General features: G+C 31.5%; 1 long non-coding RNA gene across 1 annotated transcript in view; it reads right to left on the bottom strand.

Moving 5' to 3' along the window:
• LOC111033449 overlaps positions 1-26,143 on the bottom strand; it is a 53,620-nt gene that overhangs the window by 11,759 nt on the left and 15,718 nt on the right. The window contains exons 3-4 of the long non-coding RNA XR_002604420.1: positions 12,376-12,574; positions 10,911-10,998 (exon numbers count right to left, since the gene is read on the bottom strand). This is a non-coding gene — a long non-coding RNA (uncharacterized LOC111033449). The remainder of the gene's footprint in view (positions 1-10,910; positions 10,999-12,375; positions 12,575-26,143) is intronic.

Here is a 26,143-nt window from a genome sequence, read left to right as displayed (position 1 = left end):
ATCTATGTCTAATCTTAAACATAAATTAATAATTGTGTGCCACATTTGTATATAAGTTTCAGTTGATTTTGAAATTAAAAAACAATAAATTACAGGAACATAAAAATTGTGTTTACTCAAAATAAAAATATTTAACACGCAATCGTGTTGTTTTTCCTCAAATATAAAAAGGTAAAAAGTCCGCAATCGTGTTATGTTTTTTTCAGGTAAAAAGGTAAAAAGTCCGCAATCGTGTTACGCCCATGTCTACTAGTATGTGACCAATTTTAAAAATATTTACATAATATTTTTAATATACAAAAAGGATGATAATATTCAAATTGTAGGCCCTCGTTGAAATTTAAAGAAACGTATTTTTTATAATATAATTTTATTTTTTAACAAATCTTATTGTCAGAAGCAGGACTCAGATATTCGTGTTTCACTGTTTCAGCCTAAATGAGGCTTGTACTTGTAGCGTGACTAATATTATCAATCATTTGTCATTCATCAAAATAATCAAGCTTAATGATTGTGTGAATAAATTGTACAATTTAGTGTGATTTGCCCGACAAATATCGGGTTTGTAGTTAATAATAATTTTAAAACAAAAGGGCGCAATTATATTGTATGAAGATAATAAGATGTGGATCAAATATGTATGTAAAAAAAAACGAGGCAACACTAAAATGACGCATCTGTGTCCATATACTGTATAATAATTTGAAACTATTTCCGACAAAGGAACCTGTTACCTATTCAGCTTATATTTCAATTATTCATCTTTTATTTATAAATTTTTTTTCTATTTGAGTGTAAAATGATATGTACCAAGGCCACCCTATCCTTTTATGTAAATTTTGTTTAAATATGTATTACTGATATATTGTTAATTGTGTTATTTTATATATACTATTGTTTAAAAAGCCGAATGGCGTTAATTTATAGATAAAAAAAAATAATGTTGAATAATAAATTAAAAATTCATTTATATTTTAATAATTGCATTATTATAAAAGGTTGCTTCATTTTAACACAATAAAGATAAAAATAATACAGTGTAAAAATCTAAAAAGAATTCGTCAGAAAAATAAATAAAAATAAATGCATACATTCATAACAAGTAATAACTGATGTAAGATGTAGTGATTAGTTTTAATTATAATATTTTTTAATTTTTAAAAAAGCAAATGTTATGTATTGATAGGAAAAAATACTAAAAAGTTATTATAAGAAAAGTTATAGTTTCAGAAACTATACAAGCATTGGGAATTCATTCCGTTTAGCTCCCCTTGAAACAGATCAATATTTTATTACTAATATAATGAACCATTGCATTCGAAAAATGTATACAAACAAAGTTTTATCAGAAATTGGTTAAAAATTGTAATATTAGAGTTTCTTACTAATTATTAAAAATGTCCTTTCTGAATTCTACCATTGATATAATGATATGACGTATCAAAATATGTCTACTCGATTAATTTGGTACAAGAACAATTCTTACTACTTTTAGTATATTACTGCCTTAATTAATATTTAATAGTATGAACGTATTAATATGAACTCACACGCATTATGTACACTTTATAATTTTAAGACTTGATCCACTCAAAATCAAAATTTAAAAATTGTTTTTGTTTTTGATCGATAGATTTAAGAAGGTTTAATTGTTAAAATATCTACATTAAACCACTATACGGATGATTCGTTGGTTGAACAAATTTTCGTCCATCAACCTTATACAATGAATGTAAGTTTTGTCTTATCAAATTTTTGCTTATTGCGAGAGTTAAACATAAAGGCAATAGATGTTAAGTGTCTAAAGGTGTCTGCGTACGCGATCAAACGGCATTTATTCCCTCTCTCGCCGAAGGAAAAAAAACCCATATCCTTTTCCACTCGTAAACGTTCGAAATAAACCGAAAGGGCGATTATCCCTTATGTATAAAGCTCCCCGGGCTTTTAAACGCTTTGGTATTTCGATCGGTCTTGGTCCGGCTGACAGACCCCAAAAACCGACACGTCATCATATACACATGGACACTGGGTGGGGTCCAGACATTCAAATCCTCTTATTTGGACGTCTCCCCGTTCTTTTCTACATTTTCCTTTCTTCTATGTCTTCACTCTCTCATACACGCACATTTCTCCTTGTGACCCTTGGCAGCGGCTGGGGAGCAATTGTTACTGGCCTTGAGGGGTCATCTATTCCGAAAGTTGCAATCCCTAAAGGCTATGTCAATTCGTTTTTTCTCATACATTTTTCTTTTTTGTTTGCTTCTGCTGTGCCCTTCTGTATCCTTAGGCACCTTTGTCCTCCCCGCTTTATATGGCTCCCAATATTATTATCATGACTACACTATTATTATTATTGTTTCCTGCAAAAAGATTACACCTTCTGGATTTTCCCTTTGTCTTACAAGGCCTTGACAGTTTTCCACCCGACGTGAATCGAATCCTAAAATTCCATTTGTACAACATTGCAGTCGACCAAATGTATGGCGCTATTTAGAAAATAAGAATCGAATATATGACCACGAGTTAATTCTTATTATTGTGTAAGACCATCAAAAGACCCATTTGGGTCCTTTGATGGATAACGAAAAACACATAATATATTCTGTACCTACGATTTGAGTTTAAAATAAATAAAGGACATTTGGATTCATCATTTTAACATACAGGCGATTATTAAAAAAAATACAAATTAATTTCTGAGCTGAACAAAACAAAACTACTAATTATAATTATTAGTGTACAGTATTATGTATTTAAGTTAAAAATGAAAACACCACACTTAAGTATATTTATAATTTTAATTATAATTAAATTAATATTAAGAAAAAATCATAGTAATATGAGTTGACTAAGCTTAGTACATTTTTGTTCAGCAAGACCAATTTTGTGTTGTAAGGTATCATATTCTTAAAGTGAATTTATTATCAGAAAGTAAGGAGCTGTATATGAACGTCAGTTTTTAAGATAGCTTAAATTTTAAGCAAGTAAGTTGTGAACATTTTTAAATCTTAATATTTTACACACTATTACACTAATAACACACCTAAAATTTGAAATATCGTAAAAACCCATACAATCACATATATATTTAATGTTATTATCTTTAAATTTTATCATGCCTGCGTAAAATTCACTTTACTATTAAAGCTAAAAACAGATATATTGGTATGTAATATGGTTTGAATAAGACGGTGACCGACCACGAAATGCTGGTGTGACGTACTGACGTCCTCGTTAATGTTGTAAAATTATAATTTCAATGAGTTATATTATGTAATATAGTTTTAATTTATAATATAATAATGTGTTTGTTTGTTTATTTGATTTGAATTATTTAAAGACATGAAGATAAAATTATATAGTTAAAATGATATCAATAAGTATAATAATACCAATCAAACGCTGACTGTGTGGATGGTTACTACAAAAAATATGTAAAAAAAGAATAATTTAGTTCATTGATATAAAATACAAATAGCTAATCTACACGGGTGAGAATTTTAAATTGAATAGGAGGTACCTAGTTAATTTTTTTTAATCGTAATATTATTATCATTGTTGTGGAAAATTTTATAAAACTGAGATGAAATACTTTATGGGTGGTTAATGTAATGCGGTGACTAATAGTACCTAGGTATATCGCGTATTCAAGTTTATACGGTGACAAATAAAAACGACATATTTTCCATTATACTTCTCTTTTGAAGCAAGTGTGGCTAACGAAGCGATTAGTTGCCGACAAAAAAAAAACACCACAAATTGAAATCTAAAAATCCACTTGTCCGTAATAGATATTCCGTTCTCACACAGTTTCGCTTAAATTGGTCGTGAAATATCGGCACACATACACATAACAATCACAAATCATATACAACAGTAATATAATAAGAGCAAAAAAAAAAAATTCAAAAATATAATAATGGAACAACACGCGTTTATTCCTATCAATCAGATGCCATTATAAACGGATGTAGTGTAGTATAATTGAATATAACTGTAAATGTCCAATATTCTGGGTCGGACGCAGTTTAAAATATCAAAATAAATGTTTTTTTCTTTAATAATAATGTTTTTGTCATATCCCCTCCGACTGTCTTAACTTACCTATAACTGATATCTGGATGTATGTATTGTATATGTGCCTATTTTGATTTAAAAACCAAAACTAATGCGAAATGTATACAAAAAGCTATATAGCTATATGTACTTAATAGTTCATACTATTTTCTTGATTTTGAAATCGGCCAACAAAACAATTTAGATAGAAAAATATTTTCGTAATGAAAGTCACAGATACAACTACTATACAAGTGCTGCAGTAGATGCTAACTGCAGAGCGTCTACAAATAAAAATAATTAAAACGAATTAATGAATATTAAAAAGACAAAGTCGATACGTTTTTTGTTTAATATTATATTAGTATTAATATTACTTGTGTTAATATTTAATACTATAGTTAATTGTGTACTTAGGAGGTAGGTATTATCTATATCAAAATCTAAAGTGTATTATAAATAATTACTTTTTTTAAATTTTAAACTTATATGTACGCAATTACGACTCTATTTATCTACTAAGCACCTATCTTATCACTGATCCGACTAATTCTCCTATTACAGATTTACTCCTCTCGTTTCGAATCCCCTTCATATGAAATAATATAGTTAATTAAATAATATTATTTTTAGTTTAAAAATGGCAATCGTCATACTCAATAAACTATTTGGGGAAAGCACATTGAAATACTATTACGGATTTAACGAAAAAGTACCATTTTTCTCAATTTACCCAAAATCTGTGATATGACATTATTATGAAAACACTAAGACGTCTGTCTCGTCATTCTCTCTCTCTCTCTCTCTCTCTCTCTCTCTGTCTCTCTCTGTCTCTCTTTCCCTCTCTTTTTATTTTTCAAAAACTATTCATATTTCCAATAAATACTCAATTCTCTTTTCATTTTTATCCAAAGTTCTATACTTATAAGTTTTAATCTACAAAGTACCTATATTACATAACTCAGCCTCTGATGATATGTACTTTCTATGCATTTTAATTATTATAAATTCTAAAAATGTTAAATGCATTATTATTAAATATAATTTATATAATTAATAATTCATAACTGATTGACTTATTTTAACACTTATATAATTTCTTGAAAGAATATGCAATATGTGTGGAGCTGACATGTTTGAAATTGAATTCTAATACTTAAGTCATAATAAATAAATTAATAAACTACAAAGTTAGAACTTTTCGTTGATTGTAATACATCCATATATTTTGGTATAACTTTAATATATATTAAAAATTATTGTTTTCAACTGTGCAAAACAATTTAGATTCTTATCCTTAATTTAGAAGTAATAAATCTGTTTTACACTATTTTTGAAATTTATCTTTATTTCAACAATATGTTAAACAGAATTTAAACAATACGTGAATGTGAACATAGAATCATAAATAACGGGATTGACATTTCCTTCCATAAGAGAATTTGTTGAAATTGAAAACAATTATTTTTATTAGCTTACGGTTTTAATAGGTAATTAATATTTTTTTTTTAATTTCAACAAATTCTCTTATGGAATATGAATTGGCTAAGGAAATAATAGATTAATTAGGTATAATAATTTAATTTAATAAAAGAGTATTATAACGAATGACACAGTTGGATATTTTCTTTTCTCATTATGTATGTATGTTTAGTTGCCATACAAATGGTATTAAATAAATTAAAGAGAAATTGTTAATTAACTAATAAGTTTCCCTAACATAATTTTTAATATATTTTTTGTGTTTTCATTAGATTGGAGTTTCTTTGTATAATAACACTGAGATTTTTCTCAACATCTATTATAAAATAATGTTTTATTATTTCTTCAACATATTATGGCTAAATATTATATTATTTTCAACAAAACGTTTTTAATGTACAACTCCAATGGCATATTTTTATTTTGTAGACATTTATCGATGAACTCTATCTCAGTTGTCGACTACCCGGCCTGGGGCGTCAAACACAGAGATAAAAAAAACTTACTTACTAGGTACAGCTGTAGACACACAAACATCAAACAGGAGATAACCCTGTTTGGCGACGAAGAAAACTCCGTCCCTCGGAGGATTGTTTATCACATTGTGGGGAATGTAACTAAATTCTTCTTCTTTTGCCCCCTCCCCCCTCCCCATACAACACGGACAAAGCTCATTCTTTTGTGTAATAAAATCGAGACGGAAAAGCAATTTCTTTAAAGAAAAATCTGAGTTGTGTGAGTATGTGTTTTTTAACGAATTCGTATGGTTTTTCTCTTTTTTTTACTTCGACAAACAGTTGTCTAACGAACAGACTTGTTTGTCTTTTGATATATACCCATCTTCGAACAGACTAGTAAAAAAGAACGGTTACGGTTTAATTAAGCCTAAGTTTTACTTTGGGGACGAGTCACTCGCTTGACGGAATTCCGAAAGGGCATTGAAAGAAAAAGTTTTTGACATTTCCGTCTTATCGTTTAATTATTTCCAATGTGCTATTGACTAAAATATATATCTAGGGAAACAAAATGGAGTATCTTATGTGAGCGAATCACTGTAACCGCTAACAAAAACATTCTCGTTTAGAAAACATCTAAGATACTTTGAAATAAAGACAGATAAAAGTGATTTTAAAAATTAAAAGTTTCAAGTTGCCTCTTACATCAAATGTCAGACTTTCAACGAAATTATTACAACACTTAATTTATCAGCTTTTTTAAGTGATAATTATTCAAATTGCGTGTACATTAAAATACACATACGTCCTACACATTTTAAACGTGATGTGCGTATTAATTTTTAACACGAAACATTTTAATGAAACACGCACTTCCGCACTGGATATATAACTAAATAAGTACTCATCATTCACCTCCCTTCACTTTCTTCGGTAGAATAATTAAGACTATCTGCTAGCATTACATATTATTATTTAAAATTTAAAAAGTTTATTATTCATCATTAAATTAAAAACTGCTCTGGAGGAGCTCGGCTTAGTATATTCTATCACAGTGTTCATAAGTTATTTTTAAAATGTTAAGTCATCTTTAATCGTGATGTCATAACTTTAAAGATAATAAATTAATAACAAATGAGATATTGTAGTTAATAAATGCGATAATAATTATTAATCTAACTCTGGATTTTCTAGTCATAGAAAACGTTCAACCTTACAATGACAAATTGAATCGAAATAATTATAAACCGATTTATTAGAGATATCTCATAGGATTTCTTGTAATTAATACATTTAAGTATTTTTACAAAAATGTTTAAAGATCCCGAGCACAATAATAAGTATTATTTACATCTAATAATTATAATTGGAAATTTAGAATTGAGAATTTACCTTTGTATAATTAAGTAAGTTTATTGCATTCGTATAATTGTTAAAAGAGAAACACGACAATGACTCGAAATGAAAATGTCATGAGCATACTTAGATTTTAATTTCCACGTTAATTATTTTCGAACCCACTAAAAATAATAAAGAATCGTATTCGTCGTATTACAGTATTACAGGTACTCTTATCATAAAATTAACAAACGAGAGAAGGAGACTCCCCGACGATTGAGACTTAGAACAGCACGTAACAATCGGGCGCTCCCTGGAACCACTATACAGAGTTGACAGCCTGCAGTTAATTCCGATTACCGATCCTTCCAACACTGGCGGAGTAGATTTCTAAGATCAAACTTAATACAGGATTGTTAAAACATGTTCTTCGGCAAAATTTCAAAAACGAACCAGACGATTACCAGACGGTTTTCATTTGTATTTCACATCATGCAGACAATGCCCTCATAGACTCATATATAGACTCATACCCCGTAAACGCAAGTAATGAACGAAGCATCGTTTTTCAGCCAATCAAAATTACCGATACGAATACGAGGACATAAATGTTTCGTTGCTGTTGATATATATAATATAATATGGGTGTGCGTGTGTGCGTGTGTGTTACATAACACCTATGTATATATATATATATATATATATGTGTGTGTATAGTATAATGCCTGTATAACGATATTACACACGGTGCGTAAACGTAAACCGAAGCGGGGAAAGTCGATAAAGAATTAAAGCCCGGGCGGCCGGCTCCGTCTGATGGAAATCAGGAAGCGATCGTTTTGGCCAGTTGCCAAGCAACCAGCCCAGCTAACGGCCAATTTGCGATTAGCGCACGCTAGTACAATCGTTTTGCACACTTTATCCCTACCACCCCGTCGACGGGGTGCATGCACGTCATCCGTCGTCGTTTAACTCCCGAACGACCAATAATTTATTGCGCGAACCAGACGGATTTCCCTGTTGCACTCGATTTGTATTATTGTCGTTATCATTATTGCATTAAACTGCACGTAATCGTTGCACTGCGCTAATCGGTCGACGACAATGTTGAACGATGACTCCGTCGTATAGTCTCGCGAAGTGATTATCGATCTCCGCGGGTACACATCATGCCGTGTGTGCATACGCGCACGATTGAAATCTGATGAGATTATCGAACGGAAATAATCGTTTGAGATTCTGCAGACAACCACACTTTTTGGTTGTACAGCTATACTCGAGAGGACGCACTTTTTAGGACGTCACCCGACTGTTTTATGTTGCAAATAAGAGCACTCCGAAGGTTTCGAGCGAGCCGCCTATGCTTTTAAAGGTTATCGCTTTATCAGTAGTCGTTGTACATTATATACGCCCTAAGAGTGAGGTAAATCCACCGACCATTGCCACGGACACGTCCACAATGCTGCAGAAATCTGCTGAATCCGATTTATTTTAACTTCTTTTGGAATCGTTTTTAGAGTATCCAGATTTATTACTATCTTTAAATTTCGTAACGATAACACGCCTGCAATGTCCTGCGCTAGGATTAACGAAATCATAAGAGATATTTCATGCTTGGGGGGGGGGGGGAATAACATATGTGTAACACTATTACATACTAGAAACTAGAAAGTTTAAATACATAAGTATTTATAATAAGGAAGAAGGCTTACTAGACATTTTATATAAATGTATAATTTTATTATAAATGTATAATCATCCGAGTACACATGTATATAATATAAAATAAAATTGATTAAATATTATATAAGACACACATAATGTTAAGTTCGTTAGTTCCGGGACTAAAACAACCGCCGAGTCAACGAACTCCGGATTACCATACTATTCGAAGGTCTTACGCTATTTTGTATTTCACAAAAACTGTATAATAATAAAACATGATAATATCAACTAGAACTTATAGAATATTTTAATCTATCTTTCCTGAACTTCCCGAGTTACGGTTAATATATAATTCATAAGGCTCTAAAAACCCTCATTGAATTACATATGTATAACAAGTTCATCAACCCCGTTACATATTCATCTTCACCTAACAATTCCGATTAATTACATTGTAACCAACTAAATAGATTACTGTTGTAGATATATAATACCGGAGGTGCTTGAATAATTATTGAGCCACACTTTTGACTTGCACTTTCCCGCGTATTTTGAGTAGATAGTAAATATTAATAAAATATCATAAATATTTTATTTTTTTTATTATGAGCACACGCGATTTTAAGTATAATGCATTTAAACTATGTTCACACGGCGTTATTAATAGGCTTTTTAGGTACACCACTGTCGAGAGATGGTTTTCTCGGTATTAAATTACGAGTAGGCGATTTTACAAAGCTTAATAATACCTATACCTACGATATAAGACTTAGGTATGTTGAGTACATTAAAATCGCTATGGAATATAATATAACGTCTGGATGCAATTTTAGGTAACCACGAGAAAAGAAAATTAAGAAGGGTAATAATTAGCTATAGATTGTATTCATCACGGAATATTCGTATTTGTAATTTAAAATTTATGAAAAAAATCATTTTTTATGGAACAGTCCTATAAAAATGTGTATGCAATGCCTCCAACTATTAGCTGTACGCAGTCAAACCTATTTTCGACAAGCTTTGGCTATCGAAAACTCGGAGAAGTATCGAGTTAGAACTTAAACGGATGATTGTTATAAAGACGACTTACAATGCGGATCCAGGTATTTTGCCTTAACATAATATGCAAAATATAATGTTCACCTGAAGTTAGGCACAATCAAACCAATTGGCACCGAAACTATATTTATAAGTAGTATAATATCAAATAGGTTCCAGGTCCGGCTAAAGCGTTGAGCACTTTTAAACAGGCTTAAGACTTGCAGCCCTTTACATGTCGTAAATACAAAGTCAAATATTTTTGAATACCGTCCTAGACGTGCGCCTTTGTCGCTTACCCCTTGAGCCGGGCCTGATAGGTAAATATTGATTAAAGAAAAAGCTAAGTATGTATTATTATCTGTATCACTCCAAACGTCTATCCGGTTTAACCTAATTATTAATAAAAGTCATAAGATTTTTTTAAAACTCACCAGGGTTAATATTATTGTTTTATTACTCTCATCACATCACAATATTATAATATTTCAGTCTACCATTGAATCGTGTTGAAATATCCTAATATATATGTTGAAAATATAAATATGCTTCCAAATAAGAATAATTAACCCATTCAATTGTTTCCATTCAATTTGAAATTCCAAAGAATAATTCATGTACCTACATAAACGGTATTTTGAATGTTATTTTCACAACTAGGTATATGAAAACATCATTTGGTAATAATTTAAAAGTAGCAATAATATTTTTACATACATTTTAACATTATTATTGAATATGACGTATATGCAAACATTATATGTTATTAAACATAATGATGGATTGTTCGTTTTTAATATTATTATATAGTTTCCAACAGATATTTTAACAATTTAACTGTTACAATTATAATTTAAATTATTTTAAATGACTTACCATAACAATGCATCACATCGCATTCAAATATGTTGGTATTAATTTTTGTTGTTCGCGTTCGTAGTTCAAACAGTATACTTGCGGAAAACTAAAAATACATTTTTAAAACGTTCAATAAATTTATTTGATTATAAAATATATTTAATTAGTTAAAAAATTAAGATTTGATTTTAGAATAGTAATAATATATAACTTGCATTTTTGTTCTAACTTATATTTTGTAGTTTATGTATATTATAGGTACCTAATTTAAATAAATATAATTCGTAAACATATTAATTGATCAATTTTCAACTATTTTATTTAACTATTTTACTATAAAATATTTTAAAACAAAATTGTTATACAAATATACTATATTTTATTTTACACTAACATTATAATAGTAAAAATGAATGTTAGTGCACACTATTTTAAATTATTAAAAATATTACAGTTAGTAATATCCACCACCTACGATCTATTACACTCGAAGTTGTATAAAAAGTCTTGGTTGTGGAACTGTGTTAAACAAGTTTAATAAAGTTAAATAAAAACCAAATTTTTTAGCGTACTAAATTATATCTACCATTGTATCTGGTCAGTACGGTACGTTAATCTATTCGTATTTCTATAGCCATTTACCATTAATAATAGATTTCGTAGCTTGCCCATATTACAATATGGTTGACTTCTTATATGGGTCATATCGGTGTGTTATGCGTGCAATGGGCTAACATGCTTGAATTATAATTAAGACAAATTGCCTATGCTAGCCATAAATTAATTTATGTTCATTTGCATTTCATAATCAAACTTAAAAAATGTAATGGTATACAAAACCGAAACGAATATACATTTTAAAACTAATAATTTAAATCAAACTTGCGAGCAATTTTAATACATATATCTTAATATAGTTTTATACAAATTCACAAAGAAAATCAAATCACTCGTTCACGTTCAAATATTTTCGATCACATAATTTTAGCACGTGTGCACATTGTAATAATGTTTTATCACCGCTCGTAAAAAATTATACGATTAAAATTCTTTAGATACACACATTTTTTGTTGTAACTTCCAATAATAATGTTATAACTCATAATAATCGGTTATACATTACAATATTAGCCTTTCGACTCAATAAAATATAATACATATGACATATACAACAGAATAATGTCCCATGATATTTCCCGATTATTATTATTTCTATTACTATCCGCCGCATTAGTGATGCATGGTTGAAAAATCTTTGCGAATTTGTTTCCCTACCATAAAGCATCGGTCGGTTGATGGGTAGGACGGTGGAAGGGGTGGGGGGCACATTATAGTATATGGCCCATTTATCATCACAGCAGGTGTATATTGCTGCGTGTTCGTGCTCTCATTTAAGATTCCGCTCATAACTTTTATTATTATACTTTTTCGGAATTAATACGATTTTTCATCTTATATTACTTCATTGTAACTAGAACCGTACATCTTTCCATCTCTGTTTCCGGGACCGCTGCCTCGGCTTTTCATCCATCCCATACATATACACGTACATACATACATACATATATATATATTAAAAGCCCGTAGAGCTTTGGACGTTAATAAAAGCTTCGGCTCGCTGTACAATGCTGGAATTAAAACCGTCTTCATTGTTATTCTCGAAATGATTCCGGGCGGGAGACCTGTGAACCAAACAAAAAAGAAAAAGAGAATAAATAAATACGAGAGAAGAAAAACCGAGGAAAGACGTATGTTATTAAAGGCGATGGCGGTGGAGTTTGATAAAAAGAAAAAAAGGTCGGGACGTATGAGAAATGAGCTCGGACTACCCACCATTTATTTTTATTTTTTTCAGTCGTATATACGTAATATGAAATACGAGGGAAATGTTCTTGCCTAGATTAATTAAACTCTCGGGAAAACCACAATATGTCACGTGCATCTTTCATGCCCGTACGCCACTGTACTAAATTCTACATATAAAATTTTAAAAAACGATATTTATTTTATTTTACTCTTTTCTTTTTGAAGTCATATTTACAAAGAATTTTAAAACTTGGATTGAACTTTTAACGTTTAATAAAATGTGTGCTAAACAGTAGGTATTGTAATTAATTACATAGTTGCAATATGATCAAATCCTACAATGTGAGTTGCATTAATTTAAATAATTTGCAAGTCAGTACCTATCTATAATTATCGGTATTATGCGGATGACTAGAGAAAATGATTAAATACGGCTATTTGATTCTTATGTAAAACAATTAAAAATGAAATGGTACATCTCTAAAAAAGTATACATAAATAGTAAAAACCTAAGATTAAGTTTAAAACTATATTAAAATATGTAAAATGAATATAATATAATAGTACATGTTACATTGCAAAATTAAAAGTATATGACTGGTATTTTCAAACAGTTTTATATATTCGTTATTTCGTTTAGTAACTAAACTTCAGTTAATTTATCAAAGTATACAAAATAAAGACATATAAAGTTTTTCTTAAAATAGTTATGGTAAATATTATTCAATATAAATAAACAAACAATTTTAGAACGATTGTTTCAAAACGTTTTTATTGAGTTTGTGAAGATTAAAATATTTCATGAAGAGGACACATCGTATGGCTTAAAAGTGGTAGGTAACACAGACACTAATTTTGGTCGGCATTTACAATTTTGACTCATGTTAAAAACAAAAATTAAAAGTTTTGAGGGTGATCGTGATTTAGTCATAAAAATGTACAAAGCTTGATCAAATTGCAATTTACTCAGATCAGAACGTGAAAACAATTATTTGTTTTGTAGTCTTTAATAGATAATATATTTTTTTGAATTGATTCAAAATATGTTCCTAGTAAAAATGTTTACCTCAGTCGTCATCGTAACTCAATTTCATTGCAAAAAAAGAACTTGGTCCACACGCCAATGCTTATTGCTCATGTACTTGATAACTTTCACTGAAAAGTACACTCAAAACCCTTGTCTACTTATCCTAATCATGTTTAGAAAACACGCACGTACCTAATATTTTCAAAACTTTGTTATATAAAAAGTTGTATTTTTTCTTTTAAATTTATTCAACACAAAAATTCACTTCAAAAGAATTATTTTAAATTGGCCCACATACAATTATTACATATTGCTGATATTAGGAATTACTGTTGAACCTACCTATTATATTGTATGGACTATAAGATACATAAACGTAGGTATGCCTATCATATTTATAGAAAAATCTATTGTGATGGGCTTTACTCTGTCTAATGTTCTTAATCTAAGAGACGACTTTCCTTGGTTTACTTTTCAGGTAGATATCCACGGGGGAGCGTTATTGGTGACCGCCATCTCACTGTGGTGTTTTTAAAAATAATTCCAAAATACCACATTATTTGTGTGTGTACATATATTGATCTATTAAACATCTTCTTCAGTTAAACTCGACCTTCGTTCCAGCTGTGTGTGCAACGTCTCTAGTATTTAAAGTTCTTCTACTATCCATCAGCTAAAACTTGATGAAATTCGTTATATAATATGAGGAATGGTTGTAACAACAAGGCATTTAGTAGACAATTTTAACTTAAATTCCCCATCGCACATCGTCTATGATTTATATTTTTAATAATGTAATTAAATGTAAATTATAGTAATTATGAAAATTATGATTTCTATTTGACGAATTTCATACCTATGAGAACAATTAGTAATATTTGAGTATAAAAAGTTGGGTTCAAAAGTATACATGAAGTTCCTAATTAGGTACTAATTAGATAGTTGTTTCAACCTAATAAATATTTTTTTAAAAATGATTTATTATACTGCTGTATTTACACATATATTTATCATATGTGTGTTATATATTATGTAAGGCCCAATGAGTACTGACAATATTATAATAAAACAATCATCAACCATAATATAATATTGATTTTCGTTATAAACTGTTAGGTTTTATTTAGAAACTTGTACACAATATTACAATAAACTGTATTAAGATTTCACTTAAATTAAACGTTTATTTTGGTTAGTATTTTCTATCTTATAGCAATTTTCTATCAAAGTATTAGAGACTGTTAGAATTACTGTGGTTAGGTCCGCCCTTTCACACACCCTTTATTTTCAGCAATAAAAAGAATAGGTGTTTTTCTTATTGTTCACGTTTGAAAACAAGATCATCATCAGGTGGTTTAACAAAAACATAAAATGAAGTATCTATCTTTAAAATACTAAAATATCGATGAAAAAATCTAACAAATAACAGATTACTTCATATTAAAATGGAACAATCGATTTCTAAAGACGAAAAAATACATTCAAGTAATAAATTGACCTCATCATTGTTTTTTAAATGTATTCGTTGATTATCCTACAAAAAAGAATTCACACTGAAAACCAAAACAAAGTATACTTTTGAATATTCAAGTATTTATACTATCCGATTGAAAATATATAAAATATTTTGTCACAAAGATGGAAAACTGAATTTTTAGAGATCAAATTTAGTTTTTATGTTATTTGTTTTGGTTTTTAACACTGCACTATCACAAAATGTGCGGAAATAGATTAAAATTAAAATAGTTCAAAATAAAAATTAAAGATTCAAGTAGGTGTAAGTTATAATTAATAATACTATAATTAATTAATTAATTAATCTCATGTCGTTTTAGTATAGCGTCGTTGTAACATAAAACCGCACATGGCAGATAACTACTATTAAAAATTAAAATATGACAATGTATCAATTTAGAAATTTGCACTTTTGAAAAATCAATAACTACATATAAAAGAGACAAATAATTATTGTCTATTGGTCATACGGAAAATCGGAAAAACGAATTTCAGACTGTTTTCCGATTAATAATTATTACAACTCAACGACTTAATTTCTACGATTTGTCGATATTTCTAACCGGTGCGTTTCGATTACATCCTGTGCGCATGCGTCTTGAACACCGTGAAACCGCTATGTATTATTGAAAACTGCGTTTCAAGCACCGTTCTAGCAGCATAAAAATTAGCATAATGTACATACATACATTGTACATCAACGAGTTTGTTAGTGTGTACATTTGACTAGAATAACCCACGAAAAAATATTGATCGTTCCACACTACCTATACGGCTATACGTATTATGTATTATCATAAATATATTATATTATCACATAATTTTATGAGAAAATATCATATCATACCACAATAATATAATATACCGCACGGAAGTGCCAAATGTAAAATATGTGGGCAGGTATAGAATATTATTTGAAGAAAAAAAACCATAACATACAACAATAACGATAATAATAATAATAACAGTGAAATCACTGGACGAGGGCGAAAGCGTTTTTCGGCGAGTGCAGTAGTTGTTGTACCTATACGTATAATAGTGGTCAGCAGCAACGGTACTTAGTATTGATCCCCGGTCCGAGCGCGCGTGGGACATCGTGCGGGGCGCGAACGATAGGACGTGATCGGCGTGGAGGGACGCTAGCGAGTGACTGAGGGTGTGAGAGAGCGCCGACCGGTGCGGGGGGGTGCTAGGGATGGCAGCAGAGTGGTGCGGGGGGAGAGGGGTTCGAGGATCGGCAGTGGCGGCGGTCGGTGATGATGCTGCGCTCTCGGTATTTACGCAATTAGCCGGCTACGGGGCGACGGCGGCGCGGCCCTGTCGCGCGGAGGAGGGCTGTGTGGCGCACGCGCGTTGCGGATCACCTGAAACTCGGCGGCACAGTAATATAAATAATATTATATTATCATTATTACAAAAACACGTCCGGGTAAGGGAGGAGGGACAAAAATAGAAAACCGAAGGCCCATAGTAGATCTCGATCGACATCACACAGTCTCTGGCTGACCTGTCCGCACGGCTGCTGCTGCTGCTGCTGAGGTCGGTGCCGTCGTTTATCATTTTCGGTTATACGCGGGACTTAACGCGCATATAATATATAATAATATTAATATATATATATTTATAAAGACCTCCGGGCCGGAAAAACATATACATTAACGATATTAAAACCATCACGGATGCGTGCGCGCATTATATATTATGTGGTTCGCGGACGGGCGCGCAACTTGTGTGTGTGCGAGAAAAAAAAAATACATATACACTCCGAGAGAAAATATAGGAGAACGAAAATTAATCAAATTACGGCCTGGCGGGGCGTGTGTGTGTGTGTGGTTTTTGACGAAATGGAGCGGAAATATTGGCCGGCCGTACGCGGGTTGACGATGTCATTAATTCTTGTCCGGTTTTGTTTCTATACCGCTGCAGCGGCGCACTTCCGCGGACCCGATGGCCCATGTGGTGAGGGGGGGGCGGTGCGCGGTTCACGTGTCAGAAATTAATAAATCCGCCGCCACTGCGACCAGGAGCGCTTTTTCATTTTGATAATGGATTTGCTCCGAGCCACGAATATATATATACATGTTTAAGTGTGTGTGTGTGGGCCCTGCAGTGTTATGTATTATGGTGGTGTATACCTACCCTTATTTCGTCGTGACACACACACACACACACACACACACACACACACAAAATATAACGCTAAACGGGGTGATGGTAGTCCACGTGTTTTTCCGTTTGAAAATGACGCGGGAAAGCGTGCGGGTGATGGGCCTAGGTACACGCGGACACCGGCCAAACGCGCGTGCTGTACCACTCGTGGCCGCGGAGGGTACGTTACGTGCCCACCCGGTCCTACACGTCACGCGGTTTACACGTGCCCATAAGTCATGGCGAACGTAATAGTAACACATATTATATTATGAATTGATAGGACCTTCGGTCGTGTCGTGATATTTTAAACGTCTAGATTTCCCTTGTACCCATATCGTCTTTGATTGGGAAAAAAACTGAATGCGGATACTGCAGATCTTGTAACTACCCGTTTTCGGTGAGTTTGTCGTGTTTGGAGATGCGTTGATCCGATCGATGACTTAAGTTTTTAAGTTTAGTTAATTCAGATCGCGACTAAAAAATTACCCAACAGGTCTAATGAATATCTTTTAGTACCTTTAGAAAGGATTAAAACACAAATAAACTTGCTTTTTATCTTTCGTTTCACGACGAATAAAAAAATGTAGGTACATATAATATATTCTCTGTTACACGATTTTCAATCAATATTTCCAATGCTTCGCGTGGTCGCATGAAAATCACATCAAACTATACCTATGTATAATATGGTAGAAAACAAAAAAAAATGTTATTGCGACGCCCACCAACGCAAAATTCGTAAATACAAATGTTTTTTTTCTCGAAAACATTGTGTATAGTTTTCAATAACGAAATTAATGTTGTTTTCTCGACAGACACTTTGTATATAAACAAATCGATAAAACTTCCATTGCTCACAATTGCTCTTATATATTCGGACAAAAGACAACCCCCGCTAATGGACATTGGCTATTCGATTTTCGGGAATAAATAAAAAAAACGCCTGGAAGCGAATTTCCAATTTTTCAAAACTTGGAAACAATTTATTTACCATGAACTATAGTTTATACTCTATAGTGATAATATGTAAGTATAACTTCAAAACTGAAAAGTAAATAATTTGATTTGATTCTAAAATGTTAAGCTACTATATAATAATCGAATTGAATACAATTTAACTGCCAGCGATGAATAAGCCGATCTGCATCTAAAGTGATTAATCTATTGAACAATGTATATATTAAACAGTATAATATTTAATATTTAATTTTTATGCCTATTTCCAAAAATACAATTTCCATACAAAGTCTTCAAATTAAAGGCCCCATTGATATTGACTGTTAAACTTAATGTACATTTTGCCAGCCCTGTTACAGCATATAAATGCAATATCATTCAATAAGGTTAATCAAACAAATTATATAATTTGTAAATAATTACAATACCATACCAAACTATATATATATATAATGTACAAGTATTCATTATACTTCTGTAATAAAATGTGAGCTTAATATTAAAATTCTTGATTCCTATCTCATAAGAAAATACGACTGAATAAAATTCGAAAAACAAATTGTATTACATATAGCTATATAATATACATATATATATATGTAGTAGGTGCTTTGTTGATTCGGTTGTTTCAAACTATAAGGTTGATGTAATTTCTGCGCACTTGGTAGTTGGTACTTGGTAGACTCTAGTACTCTACCAAAGTATACCCTAGCTACTATACTACTTAATTTTTAAAAACACTTTTAGTTGGAAAAAGGTTTGTGCTTCAAACATTTTTATGATAAAAGGAATAAATATTTATTTGGTTACAAAATATAATCTGATAGAAATCGTAAAATTAAATCAATAAGTATGATACCAACAATACATTTAAATACTTTATTTACATATATAGGTACATATTATATTATATTTATCATAAAATAAAGTATAAACAGAGTTCTCTGAGAGTTAAATATATTTTATGCACCACACTATATACGTCTATAGTGTAAACTCTATTCAATTATAATAAAAGTTTCAGGCACCGAAATCCGTCGTGTCTAAATGGTGTACATTTATATACAATATATTCACATGTGCAATTCCAATCAGTATTTGTATTATCTCATACGTGCTGCAGGGTGACGACGAATAAGACTGCTTTTGTGGACAATAAATGCAAACTTAAATGGCCATGTCCCTTTTACACTGTCCTGGTGTAATGTATTATGTGTGGGGGCTCGTTCGATTCAGGACCACCGATAATGAGTACTCGAAGCCTACTATAATATTTCGATGTCGCTATGCGAAGGGAAAATAGGTTTTAACTGTCGTTGTTGACTTATAACTGTAAAAAACCGGTCAGAGAGACGATTCATCGCCATGCAATTATATGAACCAAATTATGCTCGTAGAAAGGATCCCGAAAAAAGTTGTTTGTACAAACATTTAAAAAATGAAGTTTTTTAACAAAACTGTGAATACATCGATATTACTGGGAGTTTAATACCCACTTAAATCATTATTACCATGGGTCATTCAATAAAGATATTATTTTAACGTAACACTAAAAAATTAACTAATAATAATATATTTGACAGCGCAAAAAGAATGCAAAATCCAGCGAGTTTTATTTTTTGGACACAACAAACCGGACTTCCGGAAAATCGTCGTTATTTTTATGGGTTTTCCCAGAAACTAACGCACATAATATTTTCATCGATTATATATTATACCTAGTGCAGCGCGATGTTCTGTGCGTATATTATGTCTTTCTCTCGCACTTTCTCCACCCCGACACACCGAAAGACCCCAATCCTACACCATAGTACACGGCGTATTATTATTATTATTCTCTTTCTATTCGGAAACTTTTTTTTGCCTGCCCACCCGAACATCCCGCCAGCGCAGGACGGCAATAACAATAATAACGCGCTCCACGGCGGCGGCGGCGGCGGCGGCGGACTCGGTGATTTTATGGCATGGAAAAAAAAGGGATACGGTCAGTCCGTGGAATTGATGGCGCACGGTTTCCTTTCTCGCCCGACGGTTTTTATTTTTAATGCATAATGTAATGGCATAGAGCACCCTATACTGCTCTAGTAAGGATAGGGACGGAAAAAAACAACGCACGAGAGAAAATTTCCTTTACTCTCTCTCACTCTCTGTCTTTCTTCCTCTTCCTTCTTGGCGAAAATAACAAATCGTAAAACAAACACAAGCTCGGATATTATTCACCCGTGGCCACCGCATTGGGAGTACAAGGGGGTCATAAATTATGTAACAGGCCCCACACGAATATTTCCACATGACAGATACAAACCCTTAAGGAGAGTCGGCGGGGGATTTATTTTGATTATAATATCGTATTATTATTCGGCCGCATTAAAGACGTCTGTGGTAAGAAATCTAGAACAAAGATGGAATAAGGGTAAAAGAATACTTCGCACTGTGAAAAACAACGGATGAACGAAAGGGTGCATTTATAACTTGAATTGTATAGGGTGATTGAAATATCAACTTTACATTGAAAACAAAATATCTATGCCATAATCACATTTGTTTGCCTTCCAACGCATAACTTTTCAGCTATAGAAATATATTCAAATATTAAACATTTTGCATTTTCTAGGTTTTAATAACAACAGACTATTATAAAAGTATTTCACATATATTATACAGTTGTTCCAAATAAATACCTATAGAGTTTCGATTTTGAACAGATTTTCTCCACAATTTATGTTTAATTTAATTGTTACAAAAAATACTTATTATAAGTATTATGTATTTTTCATAATATATAAATGAAAAAATTCGACGAATTTCGTGTATGTTCTATTGTAAAATGATCAAATAATTTTAAATTTCTGTTTCGATATTGTTCAAACAACAAATAAATTGGTTATTTTTAGAATACAATTAACAATTATCTTTGAAATGAAACAATGCATAATTTTTATTTTTTGTTACACTTGGTAGTAAATGGCTAACAAACTATATTGTAATCTACCCTACGTAAGATAAAAATGAGTTCATTTATTTTACTCCAATAAAACAATAGGAAGCATTATGAAAAATTGGAACAATTTTAATTTTCTTATAGTATCCATACAACACCATATAAATAACTACCGCAATGGCGTATTTGAAAGGACGATAGGGACAATTTCCCCTTTTTACATATCATATTTTACGTTGTTATATAACTACCATTCTATTTAATTACTAAATAAAAGTCTAACTTTTTTTTGGTAAATAAAGTGATAAAAAAATCGTTGTTATACAAAACATAGTAACAAAATGTTGTTCAGCGATATTTTTTGATTATTCCATTATGCAATCACATATTTAAAAATCCAACAAGCACTATCTATACTGAATATCCCAGAATAAAAAACCAAACCATAAAACTTCACCATAAAATAACCGAAGTCATATAAATAAAACAGACGAACACATTCATGAAATGTAAAGCCGTAAACTTTTCGGTTATTGCCATTTCATTCCAATGTGTATGTTTTATAAACAGCCACGGACCTGCCTATTTTTCCATTTTTTTTTTTTAGTTTTTACAATCCCCTAAACGACCGTTAAGTCACATAAGGGCAAAGGCCATTTAAAAAAAAAGTGCACTCACCCTCCGAGGGTAGATTATACGTATTCATTTTAAAGTAAAAAAAAAAACCTTGGGCGTATAAATATATTATGTTTGGTCCACCAAATACGTAGAGGGTTCACTATCCAAAAGTGGAGTTTAATATTTAATAGAGTTAAACGTGTTTATGTACACAAAAAACATCTAAAAAATCGTGTATCAAACACTAACTCGGTTTTAGGCAATTGATTGGCAAAACACTTAAAATATTTATTTATTATTCCTTTTCAAAATTTACTTAATACTCAATAGTCAATAGAGGTAAAAACATTTTAACTTTACTCATATAATCATCTAGCCATACATGGCTTTAAGTTTCATTTATAAAACCGATATAAAAATGATAAAAAAATTAACTTGTTTGTCTTAAGATTTAATACACATAATTAATTAATCATAAATACACATAATACGGTTGAAAATTAAAAAATATTATGTTATAAATCATTTTAACTAGTAATTAAAAATCATTTTATTTAACAAACGCGTGCACTACTGCAATATAAAACCAGTAGAACATAATTGAGTTAAAATGGAAGCGAACTACATTTACCGAGGTTGATACTTGGTTTACCATTTGGCTATTACACCAATCCCATTATATGTACATTTTTCGTTATATATATACTATAGGTATAGAAATATATATAAACTTGTCTACTCTTCTGCACCAAAAATAACTTAGTACTAAAATCTCAGACAAAACATTTTTATTATTTTTAATTTTTAAATATTTGACGGTGTTTATAGAATTGAAAACACTGCTTAGTGCATTATCATTATAATACAAAAGTATCACCCTAGTACACATAAATCATAACTAATAATTACTATACACACTTATGCATACATTTATTAAACATATAGTATACCATACTTTGTGTAAATAATTCCGTACAGTAAACTTATAAAAGTTTAAATTTTAACGTGGAGTATATAAGTCCGACATTTTCTACATTATAAAATTTAGTTAGATATATTTCTCCCGCGGGACTAAAAAGAGGGATGATATACAACCAAATCTATTGGGACTAGTAACGTTTTTTGATTGCCGATTTGCAATAGGAATATCTACCCGAAAGATTATTTTATTTCTTTCATTTTAAATGTATTGGTTTTCTATTTATCAACATCAAGCGAACTCGATTTAGTTTGTATTTTAATAATACAAGAGAGATGCCAACTTTATAAAAATGTATTATCGTAATGACTGATGGCAATATGGCATCAGAGTTATTTTCTTTATGATTCTATAACCGATACCAATTAATGATGATACACTGAAATGTAAATATTAATCGCGAAATAATACCTTCGATTTAATATGCTTATATCGAACAAAAATAAGAAACCGGTATAATAACATCGAAATCGATAATCATAAATTCAGACCTATTGAAATAATTGACACAATATTCTATGATTAAATTAAAATACTATAAAGTTTATTGATATTTTTTTTTATGTAAGTATTAAATACTAATCGTATAACCCGACTTCACCCGGGAAAAAATTAACAAACATAAAATTCGGTGACATATAGGGGGGCATATCGGTTTTAGTGTACTCGACTTAAACGGGCAAATCGGAATCAGTGTACCTAGCTTCGTGAACTAATACACCGAATTGGGCAATCCGCTTGTGAAAAATTGGATATTTTAGCACTTGGTAATTTTTTTAAGTTATTCAAACTACTATCTTATATGTCCTAATATCTCTAAAAACAGTCTCTGAAACTTTCGTCGGAACCGGTCAAGTAGTTTGTAAGCTACAAACATTTGGACATTGTATATTGTTGTACACTTGAATAATAAACCTTTAATTAAGTATTATTTTTAAAAAAAACCCTATTTTCACAAATTGCGGAAGTCTTGACCAATTATTTTTGTTTTATAATTTTTCCCGTAATCTGCAGTGGCAACTCTAGTATAATATAATATATATACACAAAAAAATTTCGATTTTTGTGATCCAAAACGAAATTCGTGCATGGGCCACCTTATAACAATCTTTAGGGGTTAAAAAACAAATCAAAAAACTACCACTAAGCCTCAAAAAAAATGTATGTGTGTGCAAAATTTGATGTCAATTGGTATACTATGTCTATAAAAGCTTCATAAAAAACGTACATTTATTTATATGAATAAGTACCTACACATATCCAACCTCTCTCATCTGAATTTAAATTTTTTATGCATAATTACAGGTAGCTAATAACTTCAAAACTAGTATTATTTAAGTTATGCGTATATCATTATCTCAAAATATATAATATAATTAATAAATTAACCTAATGAAAAAGGTTTTATGACTTATGAGCCTCCAAAGTTCGGGATCTCGGATTCAACTACAATAATTTTTATAATAAAATAAAATAATAACAATACATTTGTAAGGTTTAACAAATTTCACATGTTTTTATCGATTATTTTATAATATATAACTGCATGGCAGCTATGTCAATTCTATAAGGTATACAGAAAAACAAAAATTTTCAGAAATTTTAACACACCTACTAATAAACACTTAATTTTAATCAACCGATAATTTCTTCTAGGTGACAGGATTGTTAGAAAATAAGTCTAAAGCTTTTTCAGGCTCTCTGCTTCCTAAAAAAATTGAGTATATTTGCCACAAAAGAAAGTGAATGAATCTTTTTAGAGAGATTAACGAACCAGTGAGCTTATACCACCACACAAAGGCCACCCCTCTACACGAGCGTCTGTCAATCGCCGATATTATCGACTTATCTCCTTGCACCATACGCCGAAAAAAAAAAACAAATTAATTTTCGCAACAAGCAATAGGCGTTGTGGCAGCCGTGGCAGCTGATTGTGAATTAAAGAACGTGCTTGCACGCATAGGGTGGGTTTTTACGTTATGTGAGAAGAGCGGCGATGGTGATGAAAATCCACTCTCTTCCATAACTTTTCTCTCCGCGCGCGCGCAGGTCATTAGGAAGACCGGACTTTGCAGGAGGGACCACCGCCCCTGGCACCCCAATTTAATTTATGCGGCATCACACGCGGCCGACCCTCGATTTTTCGAGCACCCGAGACACGATCGTGATCTGATTCTAAAAACAACCGCCTCATTTTTTTTTATACTCTTTAACTACTCCTCCCCCCCAACCACCGCCACCACCAAACCCTAATCTTGCTCCAATCATTACCACCGTCGGCGGGTTGTTTTTCCTGTATCCACACCCTTCCGCTCTACCCTTTGGTTTTTTATTCCTTATATTGTAAATGGGTTTATTAATTCGGACGCCATTTTCTTCCGAGGCGGCAATGTTGGATGAGAAATTATCACCGTCTTTTTACCACGTGTACTTTCACGCACACGCACGCGCACACACACACACACACACACACACACACACACACACACACACACACACACACAAACAAACACGCAGAATATACGTACGCTTCCTTCTATTTCTGTACGCATCTCTGGTATATTTCAGAATTTGTCGGAGAAAAAAAACAACAACAACTTTTCCGGACGCACAAGGGGTTGCTGCCATTGCCGCCGCACGGGCGTTGGAATAAGCTTAAAGGAAGCCTTAATGCCGTTTCAGCGTAGTTTCGCCCTCTGAATAATCAAAATTTATGAGTTTCCTACGAGCCCTGCGAAATGACGGTATTCTATCCCGACACCCTTCCCTGTCCACGTCCCTTCAAACACTCCTTGGCCGCAATTCACGTGATCACAATATTATATGTAGCCAGGGACGACCGCCACCGCCGCCGACAGTGCGTGTACGGGCCCCACACGTATTGGTCATGTGTTATACGCTGCTGGACAACAACATTTTGCCATTTACAATACAAAAAACGACGTCAACCCGCAAAATATAATAAATAATACAAATTTGTCAGATATTATATACTAATATTATAGTTTAAGCTCCAACAAATGCATTATGATACACTATTAAATTCAAAATATGCTATTCGTGGTGCAAATCATTTTCTTTAAAAACAATTCGGAGTGTCCTGAAGAAGCACCTTGAAAGATAATAAAATATACTACTTTTGACATTATAAATATTATGTTTTAAATTCATGAGTTGATAATACTTTAAACACCCAATAAATTTAGGTAACGCGTCATACTTTTTGAAATATCATAATTTTAGTTTGTTCATATAAA

Source organism: Myzus persicae, unplaced genomic scaffold (genome assembly GCF_001856785.1).
Source record: "Myzus persicae strain clone G006 unplaced genomic scaffold, MPER_G0061.0, whole genome shotgun sequence".
NCBI lineage: Eukaryota > Metazoa > Arthropoda > Insecta > Hemiptera > Aphididae > Myzus > Myzus persicae.
Note: the sequence above shows the minus strand (reverse complement) of the source record. Positions and strands in the feature narration are given on the sequence as shown.